The sequence below is a fragment of the Callithrix jacchus genome, chromosome 9, assembly GCF_049354715.1.
Source record: "Callithrix jacchus isolate 240 chromosome 9, calJac240_pri, whole genome shotgun sequence".
In the NCBI taxonomy this organism is placed as follows: domain Eukaryota; kingdom Metazoa; phylum Chordata; class Mammalia; order Primates; family Cebidae; genus Callithrix; species Callithrix jacchus.
In genome coordinates, this window is record NC_133510.1 from 62,261,485 (window position 1) to 62,287,564 (window position 26,080).

General features: G+C 43.1%; 1 protein-coding gene across 42 annotated transcripts in view; it reads left to right on the plus strand.

Annotated features, from left to right (window-relative positions):
* Positions 1-162: 162 nt before the first annotated feature.
* Positions 163-26,080, plus strand: part of R3HDM2 (R3H domain containing 2) — a 192,342-nt gene continuing 166,424 nt past the window's right edge. For all 42 annotated transcript variants that reach the window (XM_078336231.1, XM_078336242.1, XM_078336262.1 and 39 more), the window contains exon 1: positions 163-262. The gene's annotated coding sequence lies outside the window, so the exon portion shown is untranslated. The remainder of the gene's footprint in view (positions 263-26,080) is intronic.

Genomic DNA, 26,080 nt, shown 5'->3' on the forward strand with positions numbered 1-26,080 from the left:
CCTCCCCCCTTTTCTCCCTTTCCGGGTTTGGTTCCCCCCTTTTCTTTCCCTCTCCCCCCTCCTTCCCAAGTCCCTTTCCCCTCCCCCCGCCCCGGTCCCCCCTACTTCCCAGCCTTAGAGCCCGAGGAAGCCTCTGCCCAAGAAGAGCCCGCCCCCAGCAGCGCGCCGCCGCCGGCCGTCGGGGCCGAGCGGCAGCCGAACGGCCGTGGGCCCGGGCGGCAGGCGGAGACGCGGGCGCCCTCCCCGCTACGGCCCGTGCGAGGTGAGGCCACCTCGCGGCCGAGGGGGCGGGCGGCCCTGGCGGCCTGTGGGGAGGGGGGCGTGGCGGCCGCGCGGGCAGGCGCGAAGCGGCCCGGCGGCCTGGGTTCCCCGCGCTGGGGCAGCCGAGGCCCGGGGGCGATGGGTCAGCGTCGGAGGGCCCTGGGAAGGACTGTTCCAAGTATACGCAGCTGGAGAGAAGCCGGCGGTGCGGGGCAGGGGGGTGGCGCCACTTGTGGCCTGTGTGGGGTGGGGGGGACTTAAAAACTGTTGCGCCCTTGCTGTGCTTAGAGGTGGCTAGCTCCGTGAGTTTCTTGGGTGGCCGTTTTCCTTCGAACATAGAGCATGGAAAAATAGGACGGAGAGGTGTAGAAGTGTTTAAAATCATGTGGGTCTCCAGGTTTATTACGGGGACAGGGATTTAAGTTGGCACATACAGGGAGATGTTTCTATAGCTTAAAACTTGGGCCTACGCTAAGCTCATAACTTGCTCGAGTCCCTGAAAACGCTTCAATTTGTTTTCCCTTAGAGCCAACGTTTTTCAACATTTGTGGTCATTAGCCTAGGAACTACCGAATGCTTGTTTTCTCAGAGTGAATTGTCCTTAGATAATTAAGAGAAATTACTGAGTAACAATCCCAGAACTGTGTTAAAACCGAAGAAAGAAAAGTGGAAAAGTTTAAATTCAGACCCCAGTTGGATGAATACCCTTGTACATATGTTGTTCAAATAGATAACTAAGATTGAGAAGCCCGAGTCCTGTCTGATGTTCGTAAGCAAAGATTGAGAAGCCCGAGTCCTGTCTGATGTTCGTAAGCAACGTGGAGATTCAAGAAAGGAGGAAAGTGACAGGTTTCACTTCAGGAATATCACCAATTCCTAGTATTTTATTGTATTTTAGATAGATTTGCAGTTGAATAATTTGTGGTTCTTCTTCCTAATGCTTTTTTTTTTTTCGTTTTCTTCCTCCAATATTCTCCCTCCCCACCTCCCAACCCCTTTTTGATGCTGGGGTATCAAGACAAAAAGGTTTTTTTTTTTAAAGACGGTCTCACCGAGGATGGAGTGCCATGGTGCCATCTCAGCTCACTGCAACCTCTGCCTCCTGGGCTCAAGCGTTCCTCCTACCTCAGCCCCACAAGTAGCTGGGAGTACAGGGGTAAGCCATCGTCCCCAGCTAATTTTTGTAGAGACGGGGTCTCACATTGCTGCCCAGGCTGGTCTGGACTCCTGAGCTCAAGTGATTCACCCGCCTTGGCCTTCCAAAGTGCTAGGCGTGAGCCACCGCGCCTGAAAAGACAAAAAGTTTAAATAGTGGTGAAAAGTGGCAGGTTAGATTAATTCAGTTCAGTTTTTAGTTGTATTTTTCTTCCCCTGTTGCTGTTCTTCAGAGGGTTGAGAGAACAGGAAACTTTTCTTGAAGGCCTGATGAACTCTTAACGAAAGTTAAATTTCAGAGTTGCAGTTCCAGTTGTCGTTGTGTCAATTATATGATCAGTAGAGCTTCACAATTTTTTCTTTGTAGAGATGGGATCTTGTTATGTTGCCCAGCCTGGTCTTGAACTCCTGGCCTCAAGTGATCCTCTGGCCTCAGCCTCCCAAAAGCACTGGGATTACAGGCACGAGCCATTACGCTTGGCAGAGTTTCACAATGTAAAGTTTTTCAAAATTTTAAAAATAAAAATAGCATGCCTGACTGGCCAGGTGCAGTGGCTCACGCCTGTAATCCTACACTTTGGGAGGGCAAGGCAGGTGGATAACCTGAGGTCAGGAGTTCGAGTCTAGCCTGGCCAACATGGTAAAACGCTGTCTCTACTAAAAATACAAAAAGAGCCAGGCATGGTGGCAGGCACCTGTAATTCCAGCTTTTTGGGAGGCTGAGGCAGGAGTAAAACTTGAACCCAGGAGGTAGAGGTTGCAGTGAGCTGAGATCATGCCACTGCACTCCAGCCTGAGTGACAGAGTGAGACTCTTCTCTCAAAAAAAAAAAAAAAGCCTGGTATTATTTAACGGAAAATTAAGAGATAGCTGTCTTTTTCAAAATAAAAACCAATTTTGCCTGTCAGGCTCTAGATCTGTGGCACCCTTTTTCCCCAACATGCACACTGGCCTCTCGCTGTTCCTTGAACACACTAGGTACACTTCTACTTCAGAGTCTATGCTGCTGCTGTTCCCTTTTCCTGGATTACCTTTTTTTTTTTTTTTTTTTGAGACGGAGTTTCGCTCTTGTTGCCCAAGCTGGAGTGCAGTGGAATGATCTCAGCTCACTGCAACCTCTGCCTCCTGGGTTCAAGTGATTCTCCTGTCTCAGCCTCCGGAGTAGCTGGGATTACAGGCAAGTGCCACCATACCTGGCTGATTTTGTATTTTTAGTAAAGATGGCGTTTCACCATGTTGGTCAGGCTGGTCTTGAACTCCTGTTCTCAGGTGATCCACCTTCCTTGGCCTCCCAGAATGCTGGGATTACAGGCGTGAACCACCTCATCCAGTCTGGATTACCTTTCTCTTATAACGCTGCATAAGAGCATAGCCCGCCGGTCCCCTCACTACCTTCAGGTCTTTATGCAAATGTCGCTCATTTTTTTTTTTTTTTTTTGAGATGGAGTCTTGCTCTGTTGCTCAGGCTGGAGTGCAGTACATGATCTCGGCTCACTGTAACCTCTGTCTCCTGGGTTCAAGCGATTCCCCTGTCTCAGCCTCCTGAGTAGCTGAGATTACAGGTGCCTGCCACCCTGCCCAGCTAAACTTCTTTGTATTTTTATTAGAGATGGGGTTTCACTATATGTTGGCCAGGCTGGTCTTGAACTCTTGACCTCAAGTGATCCACCCGCCTAGGCCTACCAAAGTGCTGGAACCACCACGCCCAGCCCAAATGTCATTTTTGTTTGTTTGTTTGTTGTGGAGTCTTGCTTTGTTGCCCAGGCTAGAATGTAGTGGCATGATCTTGGCTCACTGCATCCTTTGCCTTCCAGTTTCAAGCGATTCTCCTGCCTCAGCTTCCTGAGTAGCTGGGATTACAGGTGCGTACCACCACACCTGGCTAATTTTTGTATTTTTAGTAGAGACAGGGTTTCACCATACTGGTCAGGCTTGTCTGGAACTCCTGACCTCAGGTGATCTCCCCATCTCGGCCTCTCACTCAAAGTGTTGGGGTTACAGATGTGAGCCACTGTGCCTGGGCCAAATATCACTCTTAGCAGTGATATTCCCTTGGCTATCTGAATGGCAAAGTCTCTCCTCTATACGCATTCACGTAACTCGCTATCCCCCCTTTTCTGCTTTATTTTTTGCTTTAACCCTATCAACCTATAACATATTCTATATTTTAAGCTCCCACAGTAGAAAGTAACCTTCAGGGCCCAGCACAGTGGCTCACGCCCGTAATCCTAGCACTCTGGGAGCCTGAGGCGAGTGGATCACCTGAGGCCAGGAGTTTAAGACCAACCTGGCCAACATGATGAAACCCCATCTCTACTAAAAATACAAAAAAAATTAGCTGGGCTTGGTGGTAGGTGCCTGTAATCCCAACTATTTGGGAAGCTGAGGTGGGAGAATTGCTTGAATCCAGGAGGTGAAAGTTGTACTGAACTAAGGTCACACCATTGCACTCTAGCTTGGGCGACAAGAGTGAAACTCTGTCTCAAAATACAAAAAGAAAAGAAGCTTGAGACCAGTCTGGCCAACATGATGAAACCCCATCTCTACTAAAAATGCAAAAATTAGTTGGGCATGGTGGCACATGACTATAGTCCCAGCTACTCAGGAGGCTGAGGCAGGAGAATGGCTTGAACCCAGGAGGTGGAGGCAGGAGAGCCGAGATTGCACCACTGCACTCCAGCCTGGGCAATAGAGCGAGACTCTGTGTCTCAAAAAAGTAAAAAATAAAAAAGCTTCAGGAGAGCAGGTGTTTTGGTTTTTAAAAAAATTCTTTGAAAGGTAGTCAACTTTATTCTCCTTAAACCACAAAATAGAGTCTTTGGACATCACTAGTTACAGACTCTTGCCAAGGTCTTGGCTGGGGTGGAGCAGTTAGGTCACAGGCCAGGACTCCTGCCAGGTCTCTTTAAGATGCTAACACCCAGGTTAAAAGACTGAGGGCAAGGGTGGTGCTGGAGCTGGCAGGGCCCCCACCCCAAATCTGGGGGAGGTGGCTGCTTCTCTAAGAGGGCACGGGGTCCAGGCCACAGCACCCAGGCTTTACGGGACAGCGGCTGCTGCACAGCGCCACATCTTTGGGGCACACAGCGATGGGTGAGGGCCGGCCCAGAAGCACCAGGGCCACTTCTCCATCTTCCTCTTGCAGGCCAGGACATTTTTGTGTTATTAATTACTGTATCCTCAGCACTTAGAACAGCACTTGACATGGAGTCAAGTGTGCAAAAGATTTATTGACTGAGTAGATAAGCTTGAACTCTTGCCATGAATTTCTGATTGTGATTAGTTGTCCTTGGAAGGGTGGGATAGGTTTTCACTAGGAAAACCTAGTTTTCTAAGGTGTTCATTGAGAGAGGTGGAGATATTTTTTCTTGGGACAAACATGTTTTTCTTTTGACAAACATCTTGTGCTTTCAGGCCATTGAATGAAAATACTCGGAGGGCACAGAAGAGGATGGAGTGTGGAAATTCTTTGGTGTTAGTAGTCTTGTCTCAGATTTCATGTGCTTAGAATTTTTACCTACTTCATGCTCTTCCCTTGAGGTTTGTTCATATCTCTGCCAAGATAAGTATCACTCTCGTTACCTCTGACCCTGGAGAGCTGAGAAGGCTGGTTCCACTTTGAACTTTTCAGTATTCTGAAGATGTTAGTATTTATAGACCTGGCCCTGTGGGCTAGTTTCCACTCTCATCCCCTCAAGTCATGTAGAGACCCTTGAGTTTAAAACTATGAGTAGGTTTCTCTACCAATGGTAGAATGTTCAGTTCTAGAGAACACGTGATCCTTTTTTCACAAATTAATTTTGGGGGGCATTTTTAGCATCTAAATTTTGAGGGTAAGAGAAGCAGGTAGCCGGGCATGGTGGCTCATGCCTGTAATCCCAGCACTTTGGGAGGCTGAGGTGGGTGGATCACCTGAGGTCAGGGAAACCAGCCTGATCAACATGGTGAAACCCTGTTTCTACTAAAAATACAAAATTTCTTTGGACATGGTGGCACGTGCCTGTAATTCCAGCTACTCAGGAGGCTGAGGCATGAGAAGGGCTTGAACCTGGGAGGCAGAAGTTGTAATGAGCTGAGATTGCACAACTGCATTCCAGCCTGGGCAACAGAGTGAGACTCCCTCTGAAAAAAAAAAAAAAAAAAAAAAAGGGAGCAGGCACCCTGTATTCTGTGGATTATCCCTTATCCCTCATTTTATCTTTCCTTAGTTTCTTTTTTCTTTTGTTTTTGAGACAGAATCTCTCACTATCACCCAGGCCAGAGTGCAATGGTGTGATCTTCAATTAACTGTAACCTCCCATTTCCTGGGTTCAAGGGATTCTCCTCCCTCAGCCTCCTGAGTAGCTGGGATTACAGGCACCTACCACACCCAGCTAATTTTTATAGTTTTAGTAGATACAGGGTTTTGCCATGTTTGCCCGGCTGGTTTTGAACTGCTGACCTCAGGTGATCCGCCCGTCTTGGCCTCCCAAAGTGCTGGGATTACAGCCATGAGCCACTGCGCACAGTCTATCTTTCCTCAGTTTCTTGGTTGGTACATTAATTACCTTCATTGACCTTCTGGCTAGAGTAGCCTGGATGAGATTTCTCTTTGGGGCAATTCGGCTACTCTTTAGCTTAGGAAGGCAAAGGGAGTGAAATGCTTTTTTTTTTTGAGATGGTGTCTTGCTCTGTTCGCCCAGGCTGGAGTGCAGTGGTGTAATCTTGGCTCACTGCAACCTCTGCCTCCTGGGTTCAAGCAATTCTCCTGTCCCAGCCTCCTAAGTAGCTGGTCTTACAGGCACCTGCCATCATGCCTGGCTGGATTTTCTGTTTTGCAGAGATGGTGTTTCACCCTGTTGTCCAAGCTTGTCTTGAACTCCTGACCTTAAGTGATTTGCCCACCTCGGCCTCTCAAAGTGCTGGGATTATAGGTGTGAGCCACCACGCCTGGTCTGAAGTGTGCTTTTAGCCCTTTGGTGGCAAAGCTAAGGCTTTTGCTTAAACCTTTGTGAGGACATTGAAAGCTGCCAGACCTAGGAAAGAATGGTTAATGGGAGGTGCAAGAATTGGCGATCTGCTATACATTTGACTGGATATAGTTAGGATGTTATTAATATAAAGAAGTAACTACATCTTCTAGAATCATATTAGTAGTTCTCATTTTGTGAATAATTTCTTTTAATCTTTGTTTTGTTTTTTGAGACAGAGTCTTACTTTGTCACCCAGGCTCGTGACAAAACTTTGTTTTACATGCACAGTTATTAAAAATATCATATAGGCTTGGCGTGGTTGTTCACACCTGTAATGCAGCACTTTGGAAGTCTGAGGCTGGAGGATTGCGTGAGCTTAGAAGTTTGAGGCTGTGGTGAGCTATGATTGTGCCACCATACTCTGGCCTGGCTGACAGAATGAGAGCCTATCTCTTTAAAAAAACCAAAAAAGTCTAGGTTTTCCAAATATACAGTTCATATTTTTGCTGGGCCTGTGTTTTTGTCGCATATGTCAGTTGTAAGAATTTATGGTTTTGGTTTATGAGGAACAGTATGGGAATCAAATCCTTGGCGTCTTGGAAAAGGGTGGGTCAGACTTGTGAAAGCTAGGTGGAAAGTATTAAGACTGTGATAATCCAAACTTGATAGGTACAGTTGAAATATCTGGCCAGATGTGGTGGCTCACACCTGTAATCTCAGTGCTTTGAGAGGCCAAGGTGGGTGGGTCACTTGAGGTCAGGAGTTTAAGACCAGCCTGGCTAACATAATGAAACCCTGTCTCTACTAAAAATAAAAAAACTTAGCTGGGCATTATGGTAGCACATGCCTGTAATCCCAGCTTCTTGGGAGGCTGAGTCATGAGATTACTTGAACCTGGAAGGTGGAAGTTGCAGTGATTGAGATCATACCACTGTACTCCAGCCTGTAGCAGGTGAATGTATACCTATGAGAAGCGTTCACTTACAGGTTTTTTTTTTTTTTTTGAGATGGTCTTGCTCTGTCGCCCTGGCTGGAGTACAGTGGTGCAATCTTGGCTCACTGCAGCCTTTGTCTTCCAGGTTCAAACAGTCACCTCAGCCTTCTGCCTCAGTCTCCTGAGTAGCTGGGATTACAGGTGCCTGCCACCATGTCTGGCTAATTTTTGTATTTTTAGTAGAGATGGGGTGGGGTTTCACCATGTTGGCCAGGCTGGTCTTGAGCTCCTGGACTCAACAGTCCACCTGGCTTGGCCTCCCAAAGTGCTAGATGTGGGCCACCATGCCTGGCCCGCTTATAGTTTCTAATGCTGTTGGTGCAGACAGTTCCCAGCAGCCATCAAAATCAATGGGCAGAACATGGGAGACCTTGTAAAATTTAACAGATCTCTTTCCTTTTTTTTTTTTTTTTAATTACCTGCAACTGTCTTGAATCTTTCCTTTTTTTTTTTTTTTTTTTTTGAGATGGGGTCTTGCTCTGTTGCCCAGGCTGGAACGCAGTGGTGTGATCTTGGCTCACTGCAGCCTCTGCCTCCTGGTTCAAGCAGTTCTCCCACTTCAGCCTCCTGAGTATCTGGGATTACAGGGGCGCACACAATGCCTGTCTACTTTTTGCATTTTAGTAGAGATGGGGTTTAACCATGTTGGCCTGGCTGGTTTCCAGTCATCACCTCATGTGATCCACCTACCTTGGCCTCCCAGAGCTCTGGGGTTACAGGTGTGAGCCACTGCGTTTGACCACAGATCTCTTTTCATCCTTGTCTTCTTCTATTGTTTTTGTGGCATTCGTTATTGTTGACCCCTTTCCTTCTTGAAATATTTGGTGACACTATACATTTCTACTTGCATTCCTGGCTCTTTTGCTTCTGCCTATTATTTACTTATTTATTTGAAATGACTCCTCACTCTGTCACCCAGGCTGGAGTGCAGTGGCGTGATCTCAGCTCACTGCAACCTCCGCCTCCTAGTTTCAAGCCATTCTGCTACCTCAGCCTCCTGAGTAGCTGGGGTTACAGGCACACACCACCATTCCTGGTCAATTTTTGTATTTTTTTTTTTTTTTTTTTGAGATGGAGTTTCACTCTTGTTACCCAGGCTGGAGTGCAATGGTGCGATCTTGGCTCACCACAACCTCCGCCTCCTGGGTTCAGGCAATTCTCCTGCCTCAGCCTCCTGAGTAGCTGGGATTACAGGCACACGCCACCATGCCCAGATAATTTTTTGTATTTTTAGTAGAGATGGGGTTTCGCCATGTTGACCAGGATGGTCTCGATCTCTTGACCTTGTGATCTACCTGCCTCGGCCTCCCAAAGTGCTGGGATTACAGGCTTGAGCCACTGCGCCCGACCCAGTTTTTGTATTTTTAGTAGAGATGGGGTTTCACCATGTTGATCAGGCTGGTCTTGAAGTGACCTCATGATCTGTCCACCTCGGCCTCCCAAAGTGCTGGGACAGGTGTGAGCCACCGAGTCTGGCTTTATTTTTTTATTTTGATACAGGGTCTCGCTGTGTTGCTTAGGCTGGAGTGTAGTGGCAGGATCATGACTCACTGCTGCCTTGATCTCCTGGGCTCAAGGCTCCCACGTAGCTGAGACTACAAGTGCACACCATCACACCCAGCTAATTTCATTCTTTTTCTTTTTGTTGCTCAGGGTGGTCTTGAACTCTTGGGCTCAAGCAGTCCTCCTTCCTGGCCTCCTAAAGTGCTGGGATTATAGACATGAGCTACTTGGGAGACTGAGGCAGGAGAATTGCTTGAACCCGGGAGGTGGAGATTGCAGTGAGCCAAGATCCCACCATTATACTCCAGCCTGGGGAACAAGAGTGAAACACCGTCTCAAAAAAAAAAAAAAAAAAAAAAAAAAGAAATAGAATCTATTAGAAATGGAGATGTGTGCAGTGTGAGTAACAGAGCAAGACAGAGAATAATAGTGGTAATGAAAAGGATGTGCTCTTGGGTGACTTCTAGTTTTTTGGGTTTCATGTCAGGGTGGATAGTGACTTCATTTATAAATTAGGGAATATAGGAAGATGCACATTTGGGAATAAAAAGTGAGATGTTTGGTTTTGGAATTGTTGAATTTGAGGTATCTGTGGAACAATATGGAAATGCCTGCTAGGTGGTTGGATATACCAGTCCAGAGGTAGAGAAGTTGGGACTCGAGAGAGATTTGGGAGTCAGCAGTATAGTAGTATACACGTTGTAGTTAAAGTGATGGGTTTGGGTCAGCGTAGAGGCATGTTGAGACTGAAGATGCAGGCTGAGGAGAGACCTTGGAGAACACTGATAGTTAAAAGGTGTGCCTTGTGGAAGTGGAACCCTGGAAGAAATCTGAGGAGGCCTAAAAGTAGATGGAAAACTGGTAAAGGCTGGGCGCGGTGGCTCACGCCTGTAATCTAGCCTGGGCAACATAATGAAACTTATTTCTATTAAAAGGAAGAAACAAGCTTTGTCTTTGAAGATGACTGCAAGAGATGGACAGAGAGGACAGTAATTAGAGGGAACATGGTGTACAAGGAGGAATTTTTTAAGATGACAGCATATTTATATATACAGGAGAATGAGCAAGACAGTACAGAGCCTTGATAACAGAATGAAGTTCTTGAGCCTGTAAAGAAGATGCAGTCTAAAGCAGGGGTAGAATTATTATCCCGTTAAGGAAAAGGTCAGGAAAGGGATGGGGAGAAATGTTTGGTATCTGAACAAAGAAATTTGAGAGTTTCTGTCTTCTGACCTTTAGATTACTTGTGATGTAGGGGACTTATTCTTTTGGGGCTGGGATCTAATGTCTTGGTGTAAGGCAGATTGGTAGAATAGGGGCCTTGAGAAGAGAGGCAAATTCAAATAGCTGTTGAGAGAATGGGAGGGTTAGCTGCTGCGGGTACTTGTATGGCTAGGCAGACAAAGGTATCATGGGGTAGTGAAAGGGTGGGAGAGCATTTCAAGCAGATATAATAGTCTGGGCAAAGACCTAGAGGTATTAAAGAATATATATCAGGCTGGGCATGGTGGCTCACACCTGTAATCCTAGAACTTTATGAAGTCAAGGCAGGAGAATCACATCATGTCAGGAGTTTGAAAGCAATCTGGGTAACATTGTGAGACCCCTATCTCTACCAGAAATTAACGCAATTAGATGGATGTGGTGGCATGCAGCTCTTGTCCCAGCTACTCTTTGAGACTGAGGTGGGAAGATCTCTTAAGCCCAGGAGTTTGAGGTTGCAATGAGCTGTGATTGCACCACTGTAGCCTAGCCTGGTCAACAGAGTAAGACCCTGTCTCTAAAACAAGAAAAAGATGGGCCAGGTATGGTGGCTCATGCCTGTAATCCCAGCACTGAGGGAGGCTAAGGTGGGTGGATCACAAGGTCAGGAATTCAAGACCAGCCTGGCTAATATGGTGAAACCCCATCTCTACTAGAAATATAAAATTTAGCCAGGCATGGTGGTGGGAGCCTGCAGTTCCAGCTACTTGGGAGGGTGAGGCAGGAGAATCTCTTGAACCCAGGAGACAGAGGTTGCAGTGAGCTGAGATTGTGCCACTGCACTCCAGCATGGGTGACAGAGCGAGACTCCGTCTCAAAAACAAAACAAAACAAAACAAAACAAAAAAACAGATGGCTGGGTACATTGGCTCATGCCTGTAATTTGTAATCCCAGCACTTTGGGAGGCTGAGGTGGGCAGATCATGAGGTCAGGAGTTCGAGACCAGCCAGGCCAATATGCTGAAACCCCATCTCTACTAAAAATATAAAAGTTAGCCAGGCATGGTGGCAGATGAAGGTACTCAGGAGGTTGAGGCAGGAGAATTGCTTGAACTCGGGAGGCAGAGGTTGCAGTCTAGATTGCAACATTGCACTCCAACCTGAGCGACACAGAGTGAGACTCTGTCTCAAAAAAATACCAAAAAAAAAAAACCCCCAAAATTAGCCAGGCTTGGTGGTGCTTGCCTGTAATCCTAGCTACTAGGGAGGGTGAGGCACGAGAATCTCTTGAACCTGGGAGGTGGAGGTTGCTGTGAGCTGAGATCACACCATTGCACTCCAGCTTTGGTGACAGCAAGACTCCGTCTCAAAAAAAAAGGAAAAGAATATAGATGGTATCTATGGAGCAGTATTTTGAACGGCTGAAGAGAAGGATATATTTAGGGCCTGATTTTATGGTGGGCTTAGAAGCTATATTAAGGAATTTGGAATATTTTGAGGCAAAGGTGAACCTCTGAAGATTTTTAATCAGATAAATGATTATGTTGTATTTTGCAAAGAAAACTGGCAGCAATTTGAAATACTTATACTGGATTTAGAGTAAAGGGAGTGACACTTGTTAGGAGGCTGTTGTAGTCTATATAAGAGATATTGAGGCCAGGCACGGTGGCTCATGCCTGTAACCCCAGCACTTTGGGAGGTTGAGGTGGGCAGGTCACCTCAACTCTCAAACCTCACCTCAAACTCTCAGGAGTTTGAGACCAGCCTGGCCAATATGGTGAAAGCCCATCCCTACTAAAAATACATACAAAAGAATTAGCTGGGCATGGTGGCGGGTGCCTGTAATCCCAGTTACTGGGGAGGCTGAGGCAGAAGGATCACTTGAACCCGGGAGGCGGAGGTTACAGGCGTTGAGATTGCACCACTGTACTCCAGCCTGGGCAACAGAGTGAGACTCCGTTTAAAAAAAAAAAAAAAAAGGCCGGATCCAAGATGGCCGACCACTAACAGCTCAGGATTGTAGCTCCCAGTGAAAGCCCAGAGAATGAGACGACGCCACACTTTTAGACGAATTTTCGTCACTCACCGATCAGCCGATTCCCAGTGGAGGAGCCCCACGGGTCGCCAGCACAACTCTTGTGGCCGCCGCAGCGGTTTTGCCGGCGTCTCGGCGCAGCAGCTCTTCATGCAGAGCCAACGGGACTGCTTCCCCTACTGACCGGAGTTTGGAGCTCCGGGAAGTCAGAGCCGCTTGTTGCGGACTCAGGAGGAAAGCCAGACCAGAGATTGCTGGGCAGAAGAGCACCTTCAGTCTTATCGCTGCTATTTAGGCCGCCACAGTGGGTTGCTCGGATCCCAGCACTGGGAATCAATAAATCGGACGTCGACTCAGAAACCTAATTAGAAAGGCGGTTCATCTACAATGAAGGGAAAAAAACAGCCTAAGAAGGCCGAGTATACTTAAAATCAGAACCCATCAGCAACGGAACAAGCCCTGATGGAAAAGGACTCATCAGCAACCGAACAAGCCCTGAAGGAAAAGGACTCATCAGTAACGGAACAAGCCCTGATGGAAAAGGACTGTATTCCATTATCTGAAGTAGGCTTTAAAAGGTGGATGATAAGAAACTTCTGGGAGTTAAAGGAACTTGTTCTAACCCAATGTAAAGAAACTAAGAACTTGGAAAAAAGGTTAGATGAAATGTTGAAAAGAATAGACAATATAGAGAGGAATACAAATGAACTTATGGAGTTGAAAGATACAACACGAGAACTTAGTGAAATATGTACAAGCTTAAACAGCCGAATGGATCAAGCAGAAGAAAGGGTATTAGAGGTCGAAGATCAACTTAATGAAACAAAACAACAAGACAAGAATAGAGAAAAAAGGATAAAAAGGAATGAGCAAAGTCTCCAAGCAATATGGGACTATGTGAAAAGACCTAATATACGCTTGATTGGTGTACCTGAATGTGACGGAGAGAATGAATTCAAGCTGGAAAATACTCTCCAGGACATTATCCAGGAAAATTTTCCTAATTTAGCAAAGCAGGACACTATTCAACCCCAGGCAATACAGAGAACACCACAAAGATATTCCTCAAGAAGACCAACCCCAAGGCACATAATCGTTAGATTCACTAAGATCGAAACGAAGGAGAAAATATTAAGGGCAGCCAGAGAGAAAGATCAAGTTACCCATAAAGGTAAGCCTATTAGGCTTACAGCAGATCTCTCAACGGAAACCCTACAAGCTAGAAGAGAGTGGGGGCCAATATTCAATATACTTAATCAACAGAATTTTCAGCCCAGAATTTCATATCCTGCCAATTTAAGCTTTACATTTGAAGGAAAAATAAAATCTTTTAGGAACGAGCAAGTACTCAGAGATTTTATTACCACCAGGCCTGCTTTACAAGAACTTCTAAAAGAAGTATTATACACAGAAAGGAACAACCAGTATGACCCTTTCTAAAAACACACCAAAAAGTAAAGAGCATTAACATAAAGAAAAATTTTTATTAACGAAAGGACAAAATAGCCAGTTAATATCAAACGGCAGCAACCCTAAATTTAAATCAACCAAATCTCCCAATCAAAAGATACAGACAAAATCTAACGGTATATCCAAGGATATACATAGACTCAAAATAAAGGGTTGGAAAAAAAAAAGTACCAACCAAATGGAGAGCAAAAATAAATAAATAAAAAGCAGGAGTTGCAATTTTCACATTTGACAAAATAGATTTCAAAGCTACAAGGATACAAGGGTAAAGATTAATGTAATAATAAGAGATCTTAACACCCAGATACATAAGACCCATAATGAGATTTAGATTCAACAAAACAGAAAATTGATAACGATATCCGGGACTGGAACTAAGATCCAGAACAAATAAACTCAATAGAGCTCTCCATTTTAAACACACAAAATATACATTATCCACAAAATCTAACCATATATCTAAAGATATACAAAGACTCAAAACAAGGGGATGGAAAAAAACTCACCAACCAAATGGAGAGCAAAAATAAATAAATAAAAAGCAGGAGTTGCAATTCTCACACTTAATAAAATAGATTTCAAAGCTACAAGGATGCAAGGGTAAAAGGATTAATGCAACAATAAGAGATCTTAACACCCAGATACATAAGACACATAATGAGATTTAGATTCAACGAGACAACAAATTGATAACGATATCCAGGACTTGAACTCAGAGCCAGAACAAATAAACACAATAGAGGTCTCCATTTTAAACACATAAAATATGCATTAACCACTTTAAACACTCAAAATATTGATCAGCCATTATTGAAACCCATTTTAGGAATGAAGTAATACTCCTTTTTCCCTCTTTTTCTTTTTTCCCCCCTTAAAAAAAAAAAAAAAAAGAGATACTGAAATCAGGGTAGTCTAGAGTATGCTGGGTTAGAAACAGTCTCCAAATCGCAGTAGCTTGAAGCAATTAGTTTACTTTCCACTGGCACTACACGTCCATCAAAGATAGGCTAGAGACTTTTAGTTGTTCAAGGACAAAGACCAACGGGGCAGCCAGTGCAAACACCATTGGGAACATTGCCAGTTGCTCTGCTGAAGACAAAAGAAAACTGGAGGCCTTGCCCCATTAATTAAATGCTCTGTGGAGAAGTAATGAGAATGGAGGAGAGGGAACAGAGCTGAGAAGAGCAGATGGATCTGTGAGTTGGTGCCAGAATTTGGAGATTGTTTAAATTTGGGAAGAGGGGAGGAATCGTGGATGGATGAGTTTCAGGTTTGTGTCTTGGGCGAACTGGGTGGTGTTGCTTACTGAGATAAGAAAAGGGTGGGTTTGGGGTTAGAGGAAATGTTGGTAGAGAGTTCACTTTTGGAAATGTGTAGTAGCTAGTTGTCTAAATGGATCTGGAGTGCTAGAGAGAAGCAGAGGTATTTAGATTTGGAAGTGCTTTCCACAAGAAGGTTTAATCTATGATAGGGAACAAGGTTACCCAGGGCAAACTTAAGAGAGTGCTAGGAGAGCTGACAAGGAGCCCCAGGAAATGCCAGAATTTTAGGGACACTCCTGGCCTGAAGACATTGGATTTTAATGTTAAGATTGACATTTTTGGCCTGAGTGTGGTGACTCACACCTGTAATCCTAGCACTTTGGGAGGCCAAGGCGAGCAGATCACCTGAGGTCAGGAGTTCAAGACATTCCTGGTCAATGTGGTGAAACCCCATCTCTACTAAAAAATACAAAAAGTACTGGGCATGGTGGCATGCGCCTGTAATCTCAGCTACTTGGGAGGCTGAGGCAGGAGAATTGCTTGAACCTGGGAGGCGGAGGTTGCAGTGAGCTGAGATCGCGCTATTGCACTCCATCCTGGGTGACAGAGCAAGACTCTGTCTCAACAAAAGAAAAAAAAAGTAGCTGGGCATGGTGGTGGGCACCTCTAATTCCAGCTGCTTGGGAGGTTGAGGCAGGATAATTGCTTGAACCCAGGAAATGGAGGTTGCAGTGAGCTGACACGGTGCCACTATACTCCAGCCTGGGCAACAGAGTGAGTTCTGTTTCAAAAAAAAAAAAGATTGCAGCCTGTGCCCATTCCTGACAACCCAGTACTTTTTTGAGGAAGAAGCAAACGTAAGCTGGGAAGCTTTATTTTCCGTCATTTGGTACATTCTTTGGAGAATGTTAGTTCTCACTTATTTGTGCCAATGGAGGACTTACTTTTATTGATCCTTGGATGGAATGCATTATAATTCTTTGATTTTGGATATATTTGGCAAAAATTTTGACAAAGTTACCTGTAAGCTGGCAAGACACACATACAAAAAGAATAAATAATGTGATAATATCATGGGAGCATAGTGTAACACATATTAGATCATTTAATCCTCAGAATGATAATCCTCATGGAATAGTATTGTATTATCCTCATTTCACTTCACAGTGAAGTTTAGGGAGATTAGGTTAGATTATGTGTTCATTATCATGTGGCCAGGATATAAACCCCAGTTTGATATGGAAGTCTTTTTTTTTTGAGATGTAGTTTTGCCTTGTAGCCCAGGCTGGAGTGCAATGATGGGATCTCTGCTCACTGCAACGTCCAGCTCCTGGGTTCAAGTGATTCTCCTGCCTCAGCCTCCCAAGAAGCTGGGATTACAGGCGTGTGCCATCATGCCTGGTGCATATATATGTATGTATGTATGTATGTATATATATATATAATATATATATATATATATATATATTTTTTTTTTTTTTTCCCCCCTAGACGGAGTCTCACTCTGTTTTCCATGCTAGAGTGCAGTGCTGTGATCTTGGCTCACTGCAACCTCCACCTTCTGGGTTCAAGTAATTCTTGTGCCTCAGCCTCCCAAGTAGCTGAGATTGCAGGAGTGTGTCATGCCTGGCTACTTTTTGTATTTTTAGTAGAAACAGGGTTTCACCATGTTGGTCAGGCTGGTCTTGAACTCCTGACTTCTGGTTATCTGCCTGTCTCAGCCTCCTAATATGCTGGGATTATAGGCGTGAGGCACCGTGCCCAGCCAATACTTTGTGTTTTGAACCTGCATCTTGCAGTCATCTGCATATATATTTTACATACTGCTCTGTGAATATAATCTAGAACTCATATGAAGTTAGGATGTGTATTAGTCTGTTCTCACACTGCTATAAAGAAATGCCTGAGACTGGGTAATTCATAAAGAAAAGAGGTTTAATTGACTCACAGTTTTGAATGGCTGGGCAGGGCGTCAGGAAACTTAAAATTATAGCGGAAGAGGAAGCAGGCACATCTTACATGGCAGCAAATGAAAGAGCATGTGAAGGAAGTAAAGGGGGAAGAGCCCCTTATAAAACCATCAGCTCTGGTGAAAACTCACTGTCACAAGAACAGCATGGGGGAAACCACACCTATGATCCAATCACCTCCCACCAGGTGTTTCCTTCAACACGTGGGTATTGTTGAGACTAGCTTAGTTGTAGAGACTTGAACCCAGGCGGTGCTGAAGGAATTAAGAAATAGACAAAGAGTTAGAAAGCAAAAGGTGGGTTTAGAGTGGAGCACCAGGGGTCTCACAGCATTTTTTTTTTTTTTTTTTTTTGAGACGATGTCTCGCTCTGTTGGCCAGGCTGGAGTGCAGTGGCAGGATCTCGGCTAATTGCAACCTCCACCTCCCAGGTTCTTGCAGTTCTGCCTCAGCCTCCCGAGTAGCTGGACTACAGGCGCACACCACCATGCCTGGCTAATTTTTTTTTTTTTTGGATTTTAGTAGAGACAGTGTTTCACTGTGTTGCCCAGGCTGGGGGGTCTTACAGCATTTTTAGCTGAGATTCCAGAGCAAACTTTGACTCAGGTATTTATTCTTTACTTCCAGTGACAAGTTTAACAAGGGGATGCTCTGTGTTCTTTTTTTTTTTTTTTTCTTCTTTTTCCACTAATTTTCCCTGAGATGCTCTGTGTTCTTTCATTGGTTAAAGGTAAACTAACCAGGCAGCTAGTGTATGTTTACTATAGGTTAAACTAGAAAGCACTCTTTAGAGAGAACAAAGGAAAGAGTCACATACCCTGTGTTCAAAGAACTAATTCATTTGGTGAGAAACATAGTCATATTGGTTACTGGTTTTTTTTTTTTTTTTGGGTTACTGTTTTATAATGCTTTGAGCAGTTTTCTACTTTGGGTGGCAGTTTTTCGCTTTGCGGGACTGACTAGGTTTTCCTTGCAGCTGCTCTCAGCAAACAATATGGTTTCTCACATGTCGGAATTTGCTCTCATCAGGGTATTACAATTCAAGTTGAGATTTGGGTGGGGATACAAAGCCCAACCATATCAGGGTGCTCAGTGTATTGAACATTTCTGTTGGAGATAGTTTTATGGTTCTTTATGAGGTCTCATGTTTTAGAAAGTCTGAAATAGGATTAGCTGTGGAATTGGGATCTGATACACCAAAATCACTTATGATTCGACCAGCTTGAGAATGTATCACTCTGGGACTACATGAAACAAGGCATGTCAGTCTTGTCCACAAAAATATTTTGCACTGAAAGTGAAACCCATTAAATGTGTCTGCATATTCCTTGGATGTGGAAACATATAAATAAGCTTCAGGGAAGGTGATGATGTGTTAGTAACATGTTCCTTTGAAACAGTTAAAATTCTGCATATTAGACCATGGGTCATGCCTGCAATCCCAGCACTCTGGAAGGTTTTGAGGCAGGTGGCTGACTTGAGGTCAGGAGTTTGAGATCAGCCTGGCGAACATAGTCTCTACTGAAAATACAAAAATAGGTAGGTGTGGTGGCAGATGCTTGTAATCCCAGCTACTCAGGAGTTAGGAATTTGAGGCAGAATGGCTTGAACTCCGGAGATGGAGTGGAGGTTGCAGTGAACCAAGATCTCACCACTGTATTCCATCCAGCCTGGGCGACAGATTGAGACTCTGTCTCAAAAAAAAAAAAAAAAAGATGAGGCTAGATTTGGTGGCTCATGCCTGTAATCCTAGCACTTTGGGAGGCCACGGTGGGTGGATCATGAGGGCAGGAGTTCAAGGCCAGTCTAGCCAAGATGGTGAAACCCTGTCTACTAAAAATACAAAAATTAGCTGGGCATGGTAGCAGGCACCTGTAATCCCAGCTACATGGGAGGCTGAGGCAGATAATTGCTTGAACCCTGGAGACAGAGGTTGCAGTGAGCTGAGATCACACCACTGCACTCCAGCCTGGGCAACAGGCTTGTTTTGAGACCTTGTCTCAAAAAAAAATTCTGCATATTATTGCTATTGAGGAAGTATAAAATACTATTTCGTTGAGGGAAGGTAGTCATTTTCAGCTGTTTTAGCTGGTATTTTAATTAACTTACTAACTTACCAGTTAATCATGTGGCTTATATATTTATTCTTTTGTTTTATGTGGATGACGCTCTAAGATTACTTAAGAAATGAGCTGCCTGGTAACATAAATTGCAGCTATTAAAAATGAATTGTATACCTTCCCATTATTTCTATTAATTGGCTAAATTTAGAACCATGTAGAGCTTTTCTGTGGAATTGAAATCCACCATTTTTTCTCTAGTGTTTCTTCGAATTATACTTGATAAATATAGGTTCTTTTTATTTATTTATTTAGAGACAGGGTCTTGCTCTGTTGCTCAGCCTGTAGTACAGTGGTGCCATCATGGCTCACCACGGCCTCAACTTCCTGGGTTCAAGCAAGCCTCCTGCCTCAGTCTCCCACATAGCTTAGACTACAGGCACACCATGCCTGGCTAATTTTTTAATTTTTCTGCAGAGATAGGGTCTTGCCATGTTGCCCAGGCTGGTCTGAGACTACAGGCACATCATGCCTGGCTAATTTTTAAATTTTTCTGCAGAGATAGCGTCTTGCCATGTTGCCCAGGCTGGTCTGAGACTACAGGCACATCATGCCTGGCTAATTTTTAAATTTTTCTGCAGAGATAGGGTCTTGCCATGTTGCCCAGGCTGGTCTCAAACTCCTGGCCTTAAGAGATCCTTCTGCCTCAGCCTCTCAAAGTGTTGGAATTATAGGCATGAGCCACTGTGCCTGGCCAGTAAATATTCTTAATGCTTCACCTTTTTCAACATTTAGATACATATTTTAGTATGTATCTAAAAGGCCCGCTTTGGCCTCCCAAAGTGCTGGGATTACAAGCGTGAGCCACTGTGCCTGGCCCTCTTTTAGCTTATTTCTATTCATAAGGAATATATTTTTTTTTTATAATTGGAGGAATAAACCAGTTATCTTAACACGAAGCTTGTAAGTACCAGTAGTACATCCATCACCTGGATGGTTGAGGCGGTACATTTGAGCTTGAGATCAGGTGAGCTTTACACTTGGGTGCTTGTGGGAGAATTTTATGATGCTGGAATTGTTTTGCATGTGTGTGAATTCAGACTAGAGTTTATGTAGGATACTTTGAGGAGAAGCTTAGTAATTCTGTGTACATTTAGCTGTCCATGAAATGTAAAGTTTCCTTTTTTTTTTTTAAGGTTATACTACCTCCCTGGTAATGTGAAGATCTATTCGTGTATTTATAGTAGAGTAGAGCCTCAACACAAGAAATGGCAGATAAAAGCAATGATTATGTTGAGTAATTCATTTAAATGAAAAATAAGTTAAAATAGAGTAAGATTACGCATGAAGAGTGAATATGATATGTTTACTACCTGATTTGGTATTTGGAAAAGTAGGATCTTGTTGCTACTTTAGCAAGAACTTTTAGGGACAGTAGAAAAAAATGCAAAACATTTATTAACCAACAAAAATAATTCATAAAAATGGAATGTGTGGTTATTCTGACCTTGGATATATACAAATGGTAAATATAAAAACAAAAATAGAAAAACAAATCTACGTATTCTGTCATGGATTTAAGATCATGTGCTTTTTTCACTTTTCTTTCCTTCCTGCTGGGGCTTCCTTATATCAGTTTCAGAAGTGAGGGACATGTTTTCTTCCGAAAAATGAGCTGTCTTCAAAGAACTTACTGAGACAAAAAAGTTGTGAAGGGGGTTATTGGGTAAATTTTTATTTTCCTTTCACTTTTTTTTTTGAGACAGTTTCACTCTTGCCACCCAGGCTGGAGTACAGTAGTGCTATCTTCACTCACTGCAAACTCTGCCTCCCAGGTTCAGGTGATTCTTTTGCCTCAGCCTCCTGAGTAGCTGGGAATACAGGCTCCCACCACCACACCCAGCTATTTGTGTGTGTGTGTGTGTGTGTGTGTGTGTGTGTGTGTGTTTAGTAGAGATAGGGTTTTGCCAAGTTGGTCAGGCTGATTTTGAACTCCGGGCCTCAAGTGATTTGGCCTCCCAAAGTGTTGGGATTATAAGCATGATTCACTGCGCCCAGTCCTCTTTTAGCTTATTTTTTTATTCATAAAAAATATATATTTATTTTATAACTGGAGGAATAAACAATTTATCTTAATACTTTTAAAAAATAGATAAAGGGGTTATATGTCAACTCTGAAGCTTATAAGTACTTCAATAGATCTGTTTTCTGGTGGTCTTAATTGGTGTTCAGTTAAGTAGTAATTTCTTTTTTTCCTGGGCTTTGTGACTTTTTCTTTGGTTAGGCTCTCTATGTGTTGCAGCCAATTTTTTTTTCTTTTTTTGCCCCACTCCTCAGCTGTAGTTTTTATTAAATAACTTCACTGTACTTTATCAGTTAGTTAACAGAACTTCTATTTAAATCTAGTAGTATTTAATTCTGCTTCTGTGACATAGTATAAATATATGCTCCTTTGAACTCTGGGAGAAGGAAAGCTGGTGTGTATTAGCTTGCCTTAAGTGGCTAGAGACAGTGTTTTGGTGTGACCTGTTTAAAATTTGAAGAAGATAATATTATATGTTTTACCAGAGTAAAAACTTAATTTTAGTGCAGAGTGGCTCTTGGGTTGACAAGGAAGTATATTGTATTTTTCCATAGGTCTCAAGGTTTTTTGAGACAACTTGAGTGTCAAATAAGGTACTTGGGATCATTAGGAGGCTTAATCATCATTTTAGGGTTTGTGTGTATTAAATGACCCTATTGACTGGCTAGCTGTGGAGATAAAACAGGAACCTTTAATGAGCAGGATATAATGGATTAGATCCTGTGATGTAAACAGAATGCAGTAGAATTTAATTAAGTCAATTGCTCAGTACAAACATACAAAAAAAGAAATCAATATAGAAAGACTTCATGGAAGAAGTAGATAGAGGTTGAACTAGGCTTTAAAGATTAGTATACAAAATTCATTTCGGTTATCGTTTTTTTTTTCAAGCCACACTCATCCTTTTAATCAGTAATCCATTCCTGAAGTTAGTTACCCCTCCATAACAGTATTAATCCCCTCATGAGGGTGGAACTCTCATCGGTCATCTTATTTCAAATGTATATATTTTTCTTTTATCAGATTTGCTCTTTTATGAAACATTTTACTATGGAAAATTTTGTATGTATTCAAAAGCGATGAGTGGTATAATGAATGTCCATATACAATTATCAGCTCATGGTTAATCTTGCTTCATCTATATTCCTACTACCTCCCTTATTGGTTTGTTTGTTTTTATAGAGACAGGGTTTCACCATGTTGCCCAGGCTATTCTCAAACTCCTGAGCTTAAGCAATCCACCTGTCTTGGCCTCCCAAAGTACGGGAATTACAGGCATGAGACACCATGCCCAGCCCCTTTTGATTATTTTGAAGCAAATCCTTTATGTGTTATTTCGTCCATAAATATTTTAGTATGTATCTAAAAAAATAAGAACTTGGCTGGGTGCAATGACTCATGCCTATAATCCTAGCACTTTGGGAGGCCAAAGTGGGAGGATCACTTGAGGCCAGGCGTTTAAGACCAGCCTGAGCAACAACGTGAGATTCCATCTCTACAGAAACTTTAAAAATTAGACCAGGCTTGGTGTCTCACATCTGTAATCCCACTTTTGAAGGTGGAGGTTGAAGGATCATTTGAGGTTAGGAGTTTGAGACCAGCCTGACCAACATGGTGAAACCCCACTTCTACCTCAAATAATGAAAACTAGCTGGCGTGATGGCGAACACATGTAATTTCAGCTACTCGGGAGACTGAGGCAGGAGAATTGCTTGAACCTAGGAGGCGGAGCGAGAGACTATCTCAGAAAAAAAAAAAATTAGCTGGATATGGTGGCATGCATCTGTAGTTCCTAGCTACGTGGGAGGCTAAGCTGGAGAATTGTTTGAGGCCAGGAGTTTAAGGCTGCTGTGAGCCATGATTTTACAACTGCATTCTAGCCTGGGTAACAAGGGCGAGACCCTTGTCTCTAAGAAGGAAAACAAAAAAACACACTAAAAAATAAGGACTTTAAAAAACCAATTGTGTCTGCATGTAGGCAAGCTTGAAAGAAAAAAAGAGTTAAAAAAAAAAAATTGTGCATTATAATGATTATTCCTTTTTTTTTTTTTGAGATGGAATTTTGTTCTTGTTACCTAGGCTGGAGTGCAATGGCACGATCTTGGCTCACTGCAACCTCCGCCTCCTGGGTTCAGGCAATTCACCTGCCCCAGCCTCCCGAGTAGCTGGGATTACAGGCACACGCCACCATGCCCAGCTAATTTTTTGTATTTTTAATAGAGACGGGGTTTCACCATGTTGACCAGGTTGGTCTCGATCTCTTGACCTCATGATCCACCCTGGGATTACAGGCTTGAGCCACTGTGCCCGGCCCAATAATTATTCCTTAATATCAAATATCTGGTGTTCATATTTCACTGATTGTATCATGATTTTTTAGTAGCTTGTATGTTTAAAATAGGATCCAAATAAAGTCTGTGGTAGTTGGTCAGTATATGTTTAACGTCTCTTAATTAATTTTTACTTTTATTTTTTTTCCTGAGATAGAGTTGCTCTGTTGCCCAGGCTGGAGTACAGTGGCAAGATCTTGGCTCACTGCAACCTCCACCTCCCGAGGTCAAGTGATTCTCTGCCTCAGCTTACCAAGTAGCTGGTATTACAGGCTCATGCCACCATGCCCAGCTAATTTTTGTATTTTTAGTAGAGATGGGGTTTCACTATGTTGGCCAGGCTGGTCTTGAACTCCTGACCTTGGATTCACCAGCCTTGGCCTGCCAAAGTGCTGGGATTACAGACCACAGTGCCCAGCCTAACATCTCTTTATCTAAAAGATTTTTCCCTCACTTTTTTTTCTTTGTAGTTTATATGTTAGAGAAACTGGGTCATCTGTCCAGTAGAGTTTCCCACAGTTGGCTGGATTAGTTGATTGACATCATTGTGGTGTCATTTAATGTGTTCTCGGTCTCCCATATTTTCTTCAAATTGTAGTTAATATCTAGATGATCAGGTTCAGATTCAGTATTTTTGGTTAGCATACTTTATGTAGTGTGTACTTGTATCAGGAGGCATGTGATGTCTATTAATCTCCCTTTTATGATGTCGGCAGCTATTGATAATCATTGTCTAGATCCTTTTATTGAACTTCATTATCGATTATAAATGGTGATGCTCAAATTCTGTCATTTCTTAATTTTTTTAGCTGTAATACTTTTTATAAAGAGGTAACTCCCCTCATCATTGATTTGATTACTCTGAGGTACAATTTGTGTTGGACAGACAAGACAGATGCTTAAGTCTTTCTTTTAATTAACAGTTAAGATCATTTTCAAAATAATGAGTTTGTTCACTAACATCTTCTAAAATTGACTGATGAGTTAAAAAATAGTCATTATGGACTCTTCAATTTGAGCATATTTAATGTGTTTAAGCTAATTTAAGTTTTTTTTTTTTTTTGAGACGGAGTTTCGCTCTTGTTCCCCAGGTGAAGTGCAATGGTGTGATTTTGGCTCACTGCAACCTCTGCTTCCTGGGTTCAAGCAATTCTCCTGCCTCAGCCTCCCGAGTAGCTGGGATTACAGGTGCCTGCCACCACACCTAGCTAATTTTATATTTTTAGTAGAGGTGGGGTGTCACCATGTTGGTTTTGAACTCGTGTCCTCAGGTGATCTGTCCGATTTGGCCTCCCAAAGTGCCAGATTACAGGTGTGAGCCACTGTGCCTGGCCAATTGCAGTTTTATACTTATTAATGTCTCATTGTCTCATCTTTGGTAAATGGGAACCTCTTCAAGTTGGCTCCTATGTCCCTTTGGATATGATACTGTTAGTCTTTGATAGCTTCCTTGCTTTCTGATCTGACAAGATGATCAAAGATCATCTTTCACATTTTCATTTCTGAACATGGATCAGACATTCCTTCCCAAATCCTGGTTTCTTTTATGGGAAATGGTGTTTAGAGACCACATTCTGGGTGTTTTTGTTTGTTTTTAAAGAAAGTGTATCATAAGTTCAAGTCAGTATTTCCAGTTCAACATTTGGACTGTAGGTTGGTTGGTCTTTTTTGTTTGTTTATTTTTTGTTTTCTTTTGATTCCTTGTGAAGATCTTTCTATTTTTGAGACAGGGTCTCACTCTGTCACCCAGGCTGTAGTGCAGTGATGTGGTCATAGCTCACTGCACCCTTGATCTCCCAGGCTTAAGCCATCTTCCTGCCTCAGCATCCCCAGTAGCTGGGATTACAGCCCATACCATCATGCCCAGCTAATTTTTGTTATTTTTAGAAGAGACGAGGTCTCACTATGTTGCCCAGGCTGGTCTTGAACTCCTGATCTCAAGTGGTCCTCTAGTCTTAGCCTCCTAAAGTGCTGAGATAAGGTATGAGCCACTGTACCTGGACAGTAGGTTTTCCTTTAACCTCTTCAGTCATAAAGAAATTTGTGTTTTTCAAATTACAAAATTAATATATGCTCATTATAAGATATTTAAATGATTTTAAAATATAAAAGTCAGCTTAGGCAACGTAGTGGGACCCACATCTCTACAAGAATTTTTTAAAATTACCTGAGTATGGTGTGGCACATGCTTGTAGTCTTAGGTGCTTGGAAGGCTGAGGTGGGAAGATTGTTTGAGCCCAGGAGGTTGAGGTTACAGAGAGCTAGGATCATGTCACTGTACTTTAGAGCTGGGGCAATAGAGTGAGACCCTGTTTCAGAAAGAAAGAAAGAACGAGAGAGGGAGAGGGTGAGGGAAGGAAGGAAAGGAAGGAAGGGAAAGAAGGAAGGAAGGAAGGAAGAAAGAAAATAATGTAAAAGATGAAAAATTCTGACCCTATCCCAGAATTGCTAGTTAACCTACTTAACAGTTGAGAGGCTTCATAATGGGCTTCATATTTGATTCGTATTAATTATAGATATCCTGTTTTTTTTAATTTTTGTTTTTACATTTTACAGATATCGATGGGGTTTCACTATGTTTTTCAAGCTGGTATTGAACTCCTGGGTTCAAGTGATCCTCTGCCTCAGCCTCAAAGTATGGGGATTACAGGCATGAACAAGCATGCCTGGCCTAGATACCTTGTTTAGGTAGCACTGAACCTATAGATAAAAATTAAGAATGGACTTTTTTTTTTTTTTAAGGTATGTGTGCTGCCAAAGTAAGCACATGGGTTGGATATTTTTTGAGACTAGAGAAAAAAAT